This window comes from Pteropus vampyrus, unplaced genomic scaffold (assembly GCF_000151845.1).
Source record: "Pteropus vampyrus isolate Shadow unplaced genomic scaffold, Pvam_2.0 Scaffold6, whole genome shotgun sequence".
NCBI classification, from domain to species: domain Eukaryota; kingdom Metazoa; phylum Chordata; class Mammalia; order Chiroptera; family Pteropodidae; genus Pteropus; species Pteropus vampyrus.
In genome coordinates this window covers 1,569,028-1,582,148 of record NW_011888787.1, presented here as the reverse complement: position 1 = coordinate 1,582,148, position 13,121 = coordinate 1,569,028, and the positions used below count along the sequence as shown (strand labels likewise).

The following is a 13,121-nucleotide window of genomic DNA, read 5'->3' as shown; positions in this document are numbered from 1 at the left end:
AGAAAGTGGAAGGGCCCATGCAAAGTCTCTATTCATGGGGGGTAAGGAAAAGTCCATGGGGAGCCTTTTGTTTGGTATATAAAATAAACTCTGTTCAATGTTGCTAATTTTAAAGCCTCAACAGCATCTTAATTATTGTCCCAATTGGTAATGATTCGCTTTAATTCAATTAGTGAATTGGAGACCCTTTTAAGAACTCCTTGGAACGAGAATCCTTTAGAATGAAATTCTTACTTATCTCTTGTAAAAATGGCCCACAACGCTAATTATTTTCATCTCGCCCATCTTCCCACTTTGCACCTATGCTACTTTTAAAGAAAGTACTCCAGCCATAAATCCCAATGAGACCCCAGATAGTGGTCCTCTGGTCATCCATCAGCTTCAGCACTCACCACCTCCCCTCTGTCTGCAGGGTTGTGCACAGGTTGACCTTTTAGCTATAGACTGTGTATAAACAGAACTTCCTACATGCACCTTGGGACTCATGTGTTAAAAGCCTTTATTTTACACAGGGTAATCCTAGTGGCAGTAGCCAAATAGAGACATGAAGATAAATTTACAAGACAGCTTTGCTCCCTTCTCATAATTCATCAAGCCAAACAAGACCATAGGAACAGCAAAAACAAAGGATGATTTATAATTCCTACTCTGCATGTCACCATGGCAAGATATATAAGTGGCTTTCATGGAACAGATTTAAAAGTTGCAAAGCAGTTATCAGCATATTATCACGGGTAATTTGTTGTAGAATCTAATGTCATCTTATTATGGTTAGTGTACTGAGTTTGGAATCAGGCTACCTGGGTGCATGTCATGGCTCTAATGCTTGCGAGCTATGTGACCTTGGGCATTAATATCATCATCATCTATAAAATGGAGTTAATATTAGTACCTACCTCATTGACTTGTGAGGATTAAATGAGCTAACAAATGTCAAGTGCTTAAAACCATGCTTGGTACATGGTAAGTACCCAACGGATGTGGGCTATGATCACCTCCCAATTATCATGGTGTTTAGTAACAGCCGAAGTTATCACAGTCTATCATACTAGGGCCCCCAAATAAATGAAACACTCAACTAATTTTAATACAAATAAGAAAATATATTCGCTGAACTAAAACTTTAAAGAATACCCATATTTACTTATATGGACTCACCATCATTACAAAACTGGTAAAAAAAAAAATGAGAAGACAATGAAAATGTAATGGTGAGTAAAAATTTTAGATGGCTAAACAGTGAAACTTTGTATGTTGTACTCAAGATGAAATGATAATATGTGAAGCCTCTTGGAAACTACAAAGTGCTATATTAGAACGGGGTATTATTATTACTGAAAGTAATAGATTCCGCTTGAAAATGTTTTCTAAAGTGATATTTATTATTTTATTTCACGCTTTCAAATACCTGATGAAAAATCTGTAACTATTATCGTAAGAACCTCCATCCACGTGGAGTCGCCTGGCACTGCAATAAGTCACAGCCAGAACACCAGGACAGGCAGGCCAAGGAGAAACTGACACCTCTACATGCTGGTTAGCATCCTGGTCCAGAGGCAGTGAGCATCTCCATGGGCTAGAAACCAGGTGCCTGGCCTCTGCTTTTTAGGACACAAAGGGGCAGTCGAAAAGGCAGTTCCTTAGCCAACCAGAGTTAAGTTCAGTAGATGCAAGGAAGACTGTGTGCCAAGAAAAAAGAGAGCTGTAGGTGAGTTTTTATAAATGATTATAGGACCAACAAAACTCAGATGATGGGGCAGCGTGAAGACCTAGATATGACCTAGCTTCACTCAGTACGCAGGAAAGTTAAAAGTGTTAAGCTTCCAACTGGGAATAAAAGATAAGGTATTGCTAACAAATGATATATAGAGCAAACTGTAAATGCCTGAGCAGAGTTAAATTAAGTCAAGCTGGAGTCGGTGGATCGCCCCTGTGCCTATAAATTATCTCTCTGCATCTACGTCTCACGGTGGCAGAGCAGCTTCCACCCTGAGCAAATTTCCCCTGTGGAAACTCAGGAAGAAGCCTTAGGTCTCATGTTGCAGTATCTAGAAGAGAAATTCCTGAGCCCTGAGTGGTGCTGGTAGAACAGAATCAGGAGCAGAACCGGAGTAGGGGTTCTTTGAGGGGGCTAGAGGCCAGGTTAGTGACCGAGAGTGAATCCATACTGTGCAGAAGTGAGCTGTGTCTGGAGAGAAAGAAGGAAGGAGAGTTGCTATTATTTTAAGTTAGTTGCTTAAGATAAATAAAATATATGTTGCATCTCACTGATAAAATATATATATCAAAATCCATACTGTGCAGAAGTGAGCTGTGTCTGGAGAGAAAGAAGGAAGGAGAGTTGCTATTATCTTAAGTTAGTTGCTTAAGATAAATAAAATATATGTTGCATCTCACTGATAAAATATATATATCAAAGTAAATACTCCCAGACTATCATTTACAGGGCAGCTCCTTAAAAAGAATCCATCACACGTGGTTCTGAGCCAACAAACCCACCAGGAAGCTGAAATCGTTTTCAAACTTCATCACAAGAAATCCAAGATTGTGTGGCACCATCTCAGTGGCCCCTGGTTGTATGTGGAGGAAGGGCGTTGAAGGGGGCGGGAGCGGAGAGGTCACACAAGCAGGACTGGAGCTAGTTCTCTACTCCTTAAACCAGAAAAGCTCTGCATTGATCTGCTTTATCTAACAGGGGTTCATATAAGATTTTATTTGATAAGAGACCACTATGGGTCAAGTGGGAAAAGCACCGGCAACGCTGAGTTTAAATCCTGGCACATAGCTCTGTGACTTGGGAAAGTGACCTAATCTCTCAGTGCCTTAGTTTCCTCTCTTATAAAATGGGTAGAATACTATTTCCAGGACTGCTGTGAGAAGTCAATAATATAGTATGTATAGCACATAGCACACAAGGCCTTAGCACATAGCAGGCACTAGCTCAACGTTAGTTAGTTCCTGTTCTGAAAGACATGAAGATGTGTATGTACACAGGCTTAAATACATGTATAAATAGCTAACTGTGTAAGCCTCTGCAGACAGTTCTGTAACCTGCAGCCATGCAGCACATCTCCTGAGAAAGGACCTGGGCTCAGCAGCCTCATTCTCTTCAGCATTTCCTGGCTGTGGCTGCCATAATACTTGCTAGCATAGAGCCTCAACATTTATCAGCTCTTCTTCCTCTCTATTTTCAACAATTACCATCAGTAGTTGTCATTTGTTACGCAAAGATATTTTCAAAAATTTAAATATTATTATTTCTAATAAGCTAAGTCAGTTCACGAGGAAGACCAACGTAGGGAGCATTTTGAACAAATAGACTTACAGACTGAGCTCAAAAGGCTCTTTGGAGGGGATCCACATGACACCCTTACTTATCATTTATGATAAGCTCAGAGCTGAAGTAGCCTAATCAAAAGGGCACAGTTATCATCTAGCAAAATTCCCAGACAGCTAGCGCAGCTCCTGATCAGCTGATTAGATCATGTACCATGTTGGACGGACAGTACATGGCAGAGAAAAGCGAATGGAAAAATGACTGGGCCACCACCCTATTTTTATGTCATTATGATCACAGAAACCTACAGTGACAAATACTCACTGCAACATATGGACCGAAATCCCAACAGTCAATTTTACCATCCTGACTCCACGATTATTTAGTTTTGTGACATTAGGCAAGTTACTTAAGGTCTATTTCCTCATGATTTAAAATAAGGTCCTAATACCCACCTTAAAGTCTGGTTATGAACAATATCTCTTCTGTGGCATACTTGTCAAAACCCATAACCCAGTCTCATCATGACAAAACATCAGACAAACCCAAATTGAGAAACTTTCCACAAAATAATTGACCGATTCTCTTCAAAAGTACTCAGGTGTGAAAGACTGACGAAGGACCACAGACGGAGGGAGACATGGCCACTAAACGTAACATGGAATCCTGGATTTAATCCTGGACCAGGAGAAACTAGCGGAAAACCTGGTGAAATCTGAAATAGGTCTGTAGCTAGTATCGTACCAAGTTAATGTTTTGGCTTTGATCGCCGGATTATGTTCATGTAAGAGGAAGCTTGATGAAGGGTATACAGGAATACGCTACACGTTTCGCAACTGTGTAAATAGAAATTATTTTAAAATAAAAAAGTTAAAAAAGAGAGGAGTTTTTAAAAAGCCTTGTTGTCAGAGCTAAACGCGGGATCAAAAATTTAATACATCGTCTATTTTTTTTATTTTATTTTATTTTTTTTTTGCAGATGTGATTTCTTCATCTAATGGCTATACTTGGTGGCCATTTACAGTAAGAACAGTATGTTAATACTGGCCGAACCCATGCTGGGACAGGTAATAAGGAAGTGTGTTGTTCTAGTGTGATAAAACGAGGACATTTTATACTTCCACCAAATGATTATAAATATTCTTGCAAAACTCTACTAACCATCAATATTTCACTCTTTGCACAATAAAATCCTAAGTGAGTGTTAAAAAAAAAAGTATGGATTCTGTGTTTGGCTGATGACGACAGGCTTTTATTTACCTAATGCCATCAGCATTTAAACATAACATGTCAGGTCTTCATTCTGACTCCGAGACCACTCTCATCTTGTCAGACTTCAACAGTTTTCTGTCAGGCAACACCTGGCAAAATAAACTGCTTTTCTGTAAACTGTAGGCATCTCGAAATGAGTACTGCTTGATCAACTGTTACTTCTGTTTTCTCCCTATTTTTTTATTTTAAACTGGAGTCTACATCTAGCCTTGAGGGGTAAAAGCCTCTCTCCGAGATAACTAAAGGTCCCCAATGCCGAGTTTATTACCTGAGATTTTGCTTTTTAAAGAAAACGTTAAGACAACCTAGGAATCACAATACTATAGCAGTTTCCAATGAAGCAGCTATGGCTCCTCCACTTCTATGTCTCACCTCAGGGAGTAACTTGGCAGCCAAAACTAACAACGAGCAACTTGGCTCTTCCTTAGCTTTAGATAGAATCATATGGATATATGATAAATCTACATTTCTTTCTATTACACTATACTCCTGCAAAATAATTTTTGTTTTCTACAAAGGTTATGAGATATCATAAAAATGTCTAATGCATCTGGTTTAAGAATCCAATTCTTCCTTCACATATTTCTGCATCTGTTCACAAAATCTCTTTGACTTCAAAGGAAGTTTTTCAAGAGAAAAAGAAGATACATACAGGAAAAGTGGCCATAAATTTTTAGTAGTCCTTTTCTAAGGCCATTTTAATAACAGCAGTGTGGGACAAGTATCTCTCTCAGAGACCTAAAATATCACAGATGATATTAATGATAGACTATGCACTTAAAACTTTATCCTGGGTCTAAAAGTGATATATTTTCAATTTAGAATATGTAAAAAATATGGACAGCCTAAAGAAGAAAACTTAAATCACTTTTAATCTACTATTAAGGAAGACCAAAGCAAAACAAAAAAGTTAAGAATGGTTGTTTCCTTCCAGTCTTTCTTTTTTCTGTGCATATATTTATATATTTACTTCCAAATATAATATTATAGGGACACTATGAATGCAATTTTGTATCTTTTCTCAACTGGTCTTCCAAAAGCTAGCATTAGTCCTTCAAACCATCATACTTGATGACAAGATTATATGTAGGTTTATACTTCAAAAGATGCTCTCACATTTAATTCTTATTCTACTCAAAGCTAAATCAAAGGTTTGGAAACACTAACCTGTCCTGGAAATTCTACATCTTGAAACAATCTAGATGAACAGCTGATTAACTTTAAGATAATCATATTCATAAATACCACTGAAACAATCAATAATAGAGGTTTAAGAAATCTTTGCTTTAGCATTTACAATGATTCAGTCCCCTTAATCTCCCTGGGCAATCATTAGTGGGCTCTAATTTTTCTTTTCTCCTTGATTCTTTATTTCTCATGATATCCTCATCTCAGAGTCTGAAATGAGAAGAAGTTGGGGTCTAAGGCTTAGTAACATTGGTATCATAGATTTTAATATGCTACTATCCACTATAAATACAGTAAGCAATTCTGGTTCTGCAGAATCAAACCCTCAAATTTCAAAGAAAAGAGTACTGGATGGATTTATCTAATTTTGAATTCATCCTTACCTAACATTGCTGGCTAAAATTTAAAATAACATTTAAATAGCTGTTTTGTTGATGAAGAGCTTTTTGATATAACATCCTTTATTCTTACCATTATCTTGCAAGGCTCGTATCAATGAAGAAAACTTAAGTATGGAAGTTAAGTGATTTATGAGATGATTAGAAAAACAAGTTGGATTTAAATCTTGGTTTTCACAATTAATCTCATTGCTGTACTTTGGCTTCATAATTATGGAGCCACAGATTTTCCGAAGCCTAAAGGAACATTAACGCGTTCATCAGCTCAACCCTTCCTCCACCCACATCGCTAGAGAATAAACTCAGCGGGATAAAGTGACTTGTCGTGCCACACAGCTAGTTAAGTGGCTGACAAATCCCTTGACTTCTGGTTTCTAACTTCCGGTCTAGTGCTCTTTTCACTACACGTTATCATACAAAATCCTCACACCTACGCATTACAACAATGAATATGCAAGGATGCCAAGAAATCACCTAATAATCACAGAATCTCGTTTCTCTTTAGCGCCCAGAAGACATTTCCCAAGAGACCCACGGCAAAGTGTCTACCACTGAGATTGCATTTAGAAGACGTATGGTAAATGTTTGAATGAGTGAAGTAAATGTCTGAATGAAAGGGGAGATACATATTTTTTTCTTTTGCCAGAAGGGTAAAATTCCAAATACTGACGAGACAGACTGAAGGCCATGTCATGCCCTCAGCACGACAGAGCAGGGCTGCCAGACGCAGGGCAAGACGACGCATTTCGGCAGTCTGCAGCAATTCCTCACAAGCCTGTTAGATACAGATCGACTTTGGAGCAACGAGGAACCAGAGCGGAAGGTGCACCATTTGCTCAAGCACTGCACGGCCGGAGGGAGGGCGTCAAGCGGCTGCACAGACTTAAACCTCCCAATGCACAACAGGGAGTCTTTTCTAATTTCTCCGCGGGCCCCCACGGCTTGCAGTTTGGGAATGGACAGCTGAACCGTACCAGGACCATGAGAAGGTGGGCAGTCCTAGCGGGCAGACCGCAGCACGCTCCTCCCACCAGGGAGGAGCGTGACGTCATCACGCAGCCTTGCTACGTCACCACGCTCCGTTGTAAGAGGGCAGTCTCGGCGAGTTGGGTTTAAAAGAGAAACGGCCCGGGGCTCTCCAGAGGAAACGAGAAGAGAAAATCAAACGGAGGGAGGGAGAGGGGATGAGAAGGACCCAGCGGGATGGAAAGGCGGCGAGAGAAGGGCCAGCTTTGGTTACCTGGGGAGCGGGAGCAGCGTCAGGTGCTTTATGAAGTGCCCGGATGAATCTCCAGCACCTATGCGCCTTTCTCATTGAGTACAGCGCCATCTTGAGAAGGGCGGAGCTTTCTTTTCTTGAGTGACGTCTGCTCGGAGATCCAGTCCCAGTTTTGCAAGCTCTTTTGCTTGCTGAGCATGCGCCAATGCCTTCGGGCGCGGGCAGTTGTGCAGGGGGAAATCGTCTTTGCAGAGCAGGTGGGGATAGGAATGGGGTGGGGCTTGACTTTAGCATTTGCGCTGGCGACCTAGTCTTTGCCCAGGCTTCCTGGAAGGAGAGGTTTCTCTGGGGATGTTAGCGGCATTTTAGACAGGAAGAAAGTCAAGTAAGTTGCTTTTCGGATCCTAGCCATCCAGAGGCATCTTTTAAGAAGTTTCTCTATGAACGGGGCCTTCCCAGTCCTTTTAGAGAGCAGTAAGTGGTCTTTTGAGACCTCTAGGGTCTCAATTCATCTGATAACGCAGACGTTTGTTGAACCCCACCATCTGCTAGGTAGTGAAGGTGCAAAGGAAAATATCTCGTCTTCGGGAAGTGCATGGTCTTGTAGGGTAGTGGATAAGTAAGTGATGCATTGTTTTAGGTGTTACAGGAGCAAACACCAAGATTGGGGACGAGGGATGGTTAGGATTGTGGTACTTCAGCCTGGTCCAGGGAAGCCCTCAGAAAAAGGTGATACCTGATGGAAAGAGTTCTGTGTTTGGGGTTAAATTAATGGAGGGGTTAATAGTGCTCTTGCTTCTGTGAATGCACTCAGAAAGCTCCCAGAAAGATCAGATAGATATCAGTAAAATATAACAAAGAAGTTTGTCAGAATTCTTTTATGTGTTTCGTTGTGTTTATCCATTCAACGAATACTGAAAATTACATTTCTGTAGGCAGAGGTAGGAGATGAATAAGGATGCCCATATTCTTAAAGAAATGAATCTAACAGGTTAAAATTTATAAATTAAAACCATACGTTAAAATCTCACAAATGGTACAAAGTACTGGTGAAGTTTAAGCATAATTGGTATAATATAGAAATAAGCAGGGAAGGAATTGTAGGGATGACGGAATTGGGAGGAGCTAAGAAAAATTGAGTCTTATTCTTAAATGAAACTTATCAGTTTGATTTTGTGTCTGTTAAATTTGAGGTGCTTATAGTACTCCCGAATATGATGCCCATTAGGTAGGTAGGTAGGTAGGTCTGGAGCTCAGGAGAGAGGTCTGAACTACAAAGCAGATAGTAATTGACACCAAGGAAGTCTGAGACTGCCAGGTAGTGTTTGTGGAATAAAAGTGGATGGTTGGATGATGGAAATTAAAAAGTAGCCAAAAGATACTTACCCCCCCTCCCCAAAATGTGGTAATACTGAAACCCAGGAAAGAGATGTTGCCAGTGGAAGTGATGACTGATATTTATAACGGTATAAGTATCCCTTGTAAATACGCAGTTCTGTAAATGCCCAGATGCTTTGTGCTCATACACCTAGCAAAGCATTAAAATAGTTTTTTTACAGGTATGTTATTAATTAGATTCAGTGACCTTAGGAATTAGCAGGATTTGATTTACGACATCCTAAGCCATCCGATTGTAAGATAAAGCCTAGAAATAAGATGAAGGTTACAGCAGAAAGCCGTCAAAGGGCCTGCCCATTTTGTTTCCTCACACAGCAAATTTAGGCTTTCATCTGCCAGGACCATCATGACTGAGAATATTTCTGTGGAACACATACTCTAATTGAAGAAGGTATATCAGAACACAAGTATAATCACTTCAAATCTGTATTTTTTCCAAAGTAAATTATTTTCATACTTAGAAGTAATGAATTGTGTTCCCCGCTACAGTGGTGACCTGGTGACTCTTGACATTTCCCATAGCATATATTTTAATCCCTTACCTAGAATGGGCATATCTTCTAAATCTATATTTTATTTCGACAAAGTACATTGCTAATTGTCAGAGATCGGTATGCTTTTAACAGCCAGGAGGGCTAGCTGACAGCAGAAAAGACACCAGACCTATCATAAGCGAGCTAGCTATGTCTGCTTTTGTACTTTTTTACAGCAGCATTCTGAAACCTTTTGCTGTTGGGGAAAGTATCACCAAAAAGATCACTATCATCTAAGCTCACTGTCTTGTGCTCTTCTAGAAGTGCAGTATTTTCAGCACATTTTAATAAGGATTTAAAATGTGAATCCTGAATCTTCAGGAAAAGATATATTATTCACTGTATCTTTTAAAGAAAAATATAACGAGAAGTTCACTTACGGACTAGTTGGTTGTCCGACGGTGTTTAAATGAAGCACCACTGTATTTAGCAATGGTAATGTTTTACCATTGCTATCATTTGGTAAGCCAAAGAATTTTAGTAAAATGAGATATAAATACTGAAAACGGACTTTAGATAAACTTAAAAACTTTTATAGTCACAGCATGTACAGTATGGCTATATATGTTCATGCCTGCCATTTTGAATACTTGTTTAAAATTTGATTTCTCATCAACACTTTTATAGTAAGTTCTGGTGATTTTGCTCTTTTCTTAACACTCCCTGCAAATCCTGTCCTGCTTGAAACAATAGATTAAAACCAGACTGGCAGTTGGGGAACGCTTTCTATTGCAACCATGTGTGTCAGAAGAAAGGGTTAGGTTTCCCTGTCCAAGACATCAAGGGGAACCCCCACCTCTGCAGACACACCTCTATTCTCCAGTAATGGAGAGTTTATATCTAGTTAGATTTAAGTGGGATAAGGAGCTTAAATCCACCTTTAGCTCTTGTAGTATAATCAGCCCTCAAGTCTCAAAGTATCAATTTTGTTTCTCTAATTTAATTCTAAGTGTCAGGTTGGAATTAGATGCTGATGAAGGTAATGGAGAGTTAGCCTACACATTTATTCACTTAGAGAAGAATTTTGCAGAATGCAAAAGACTAGATGGCATCTGTGTTCAAAACTTACTTAAAGCACAGACCATTCACCTCTGACCTTGTTTTTATATCAAATGTGTTTTTTAAATATCGAGGAAGAGATTCTACAATGAAAGCAAACTTTCTCTTCTTAGTATTGGGTACAGCTACAGTTCTCTGACCATACTGTCTTACACTGGACTTGTTATAAGGACTTAAAGTGAGGCAGAGTCTACCCTCCAGTGAGATAACTACCAAGAGTCATTGAAATATGTGGGAAACCATAATAGTGATTTGGAGATTGTTGTTTTTCACCTTAGGCTTAATTCTAGTTCTACCCCTCATTTTATAGCTGATGAAACTGGTCCAACGGTATTGAGCATCTTGACAAAAATCACATTAACAAATAAGAGCAGAGATAGGAAGAACTTTTTCCAGATGAGTGCCCTACTTTAAGTGACAGCGCTGTAAAGCCGAAGTAGCCATGGCTAGGGCTGGTCCAAGGGCAAGGCTCATCCTTGTGCCATGCTTCATGGAACAACTAAGTGGCTGATTTTTAAAGAGTTGATTCTCTAATCTCTCCACCCCTGACATTAAAAGATGCTGTAGTTTTTGAGGAAGTGCAAGTCATAGCATCTTCTTTGTGTGGGAGGCTTATCTGGTTTTTGGGAAAGCTACTCAGGGGTGTTAAGGAAGAAATTACAATCACCTTTTTTCCTGGAAGACGCCATCTAGCAAAAGTAAGGGAGAGACCGGCCAATGTGGATAGCAGAATAGAATTTTTCTCAGAATGGCTTTTCCTTAAAATTAAGGGCCGAGGCCATAGTTTTTTTTCCAGATTTAACTTCTTAAGGACTCTTTCCCACTCTACAGTGAAGACATTTTGATTGGGGTTGGGAGCAGGTGGGGAGGGCGGGGAGAGTCAGTGCAGACCTAAGTGAGTAATTTGTGTCCGTCAATCGTCACAGAACTGACTCCATTCCTTGAAGAGTCATTAGTGTGCAGAACCAGGAGGAGGGTGGATTACATGGCATGTTGCAGACCCTGGAATTCCTGTTCATAGTTAATGTTTTCTCTTGATAATTTTTCAGCCTGCTGTTTCAACATTAGAATACAAGTCTGCAAAGAAGACGGAGAATTGCTCCTTTCATGAAATATGGATCTAGAATGGAGAAAATAATTCTGGAGAAACGTAAGAGACTATTTTCGATATTCCCCGTCCCCACTGTTCACCCTCAGTCTTAGGACATACGCTCCATGGAGGAAACGGAGCTTAGAAATTAGCAAATTCAAGTTTAGAAAGAGCCTTTTGCTTGGTTGTCTCTGTTTGCATGCTGTACCTTTTCCGGATGGCATGGCCCTAAGGAGAAGACCTCTGTTATCTGCGCACTCATTCTGTCCTTAAATCACCACCCTTTGTTTCCAGCTACTTCATGACAGTGAACAGTCTTCCCACTTTTGAGTTTGTATTTTACGAAAAGAACTGTAGCAAGGTCTCCAAAAAGCTGACTGGAGTGTCCCAGAGACAAGCCTTTTTCTGTTTTGTCTGTGTGATCAAGCTACGCTAGACCCCTTCCCGTCCCACAGCCTGTCTATCTTGGGTAATGCGAGGATCCTAGTGGTGGCTGCTGCTTAGATCTTGATCTTTTTAAAAACAACGTCAAAAATTATCTGTATGTCTCTGAAAACAGGGATGGTGTTAACCCCGCTGTCTCAGTCATAACCCATCTCCACCAGTTAGAGTCCCTCGGACTTTCCAAAAGCTACTGACAATTGCAGTCAGCTACGTTTTCCTTCACTTATTGTGTTTTCCATAATAAGTAGAACTGAGCATGAACTCAGAGAAAATTTGCATGCTAGACCATTACTGATCTCAGTGAACCACTTAACCTTTATGTGCCTTTATTTTCCTTATTTGTAAAATAAGTAAAAAATAGGAGGATTAGATGATATACATTGTAACTCTTATGGTTCTAGGAACTAGTTTCTGTTTGATCCAAAATTAGATTCGTTTAGAGATATAGAGCTAGATATTGCAGTCAGGATCCACATTTCAGAGCATATCCCCTGACCCCGTGTCCATGGCAGATGTGTGTGTTATGTGCCATCGAGTTGGCTCCAACTCCCAGTGACCTTATGAATGAGTGGAGTCCAGTGTCCCGTCCTCAACAGCCCTGCTCAGCTCCTGTAGAACCATGCCTGTGTCTTCTTTTATAGAGCCAGTCCATCTCATATTTCATCTTCCTCTTTTCCGGCCACCTTCTGTTTTCTCCAGTTTGACTGTCTTTTCCAAAGAACGCTGCCTTCTCATGGTGTGCCGGAAGTAGGACAGCCTTGGCTCTGCCATGGCAGGTACTGAGCTACAGATACAGAGAATGGGCCTAAAATAGCCCTCAAGACTGTGCTCCAGGCACCTACTGTCAACCAAGTAAGATCGGCCCTGCTTGTCATCTTGTCATGGCAAGGTTAGGTTTGTGATAGACAAAGAACGTGAATCTTTTCTCATCTAACTGAACATGGAGTGGCTTTCCACAGATCTCTTTTCAAAGGGGAAGTAGGAGGAGTCTCTTGACCTATTTTCGTTCTATCTACCTATCTACTTTAGGTAGCCGTTCACTGAGTTCCCAACTGGATTGCTTTTTGTTGTTTCTCAGAAATATACTCATTATTTTCTAATGGGCAGTCGCAATGATTTGTATGACAGCTGCTAATCCAAAAGTGGGTTCTAGGAGAGGATTATCCAACAGGCGCTGTGGTCTTTAGGGAAGGAAGGTACCCACTGTCCACCCATAGGGACTGGGGTGTGTGCTGGGGTGCTG

At 40.3% G+C, this 13,121-nt stretch overlaps 1 long non-coding RNA gene across 2 annotated transcripts in view; it reads right to left on the bottom strand.

Moving 5' to 3' along the window:
* LOC111744687 overlaps nucleotides 1-7,474 on the bottom strand; it is a 43,471-nt gene extending 35,997 nt beyond the window's left edge. Inside the window, exon 1 of one of the 2 annotated variants that reach the window (XR_002782276.1) lies at nucleotides 7,376-7,474. This is a non-coding gene — a long non-coding RNA (uncharacterized LOC111744687). The remainder of the gene's footprint in view (nucleotides 1-7,375) is intronic. The other variant, XR_002782277.1, reaches the window with a different exon arrangement.
* Between the last annotated feature and the right edge of the window lie 5,647 nt (nucleotides 7,475-13,121).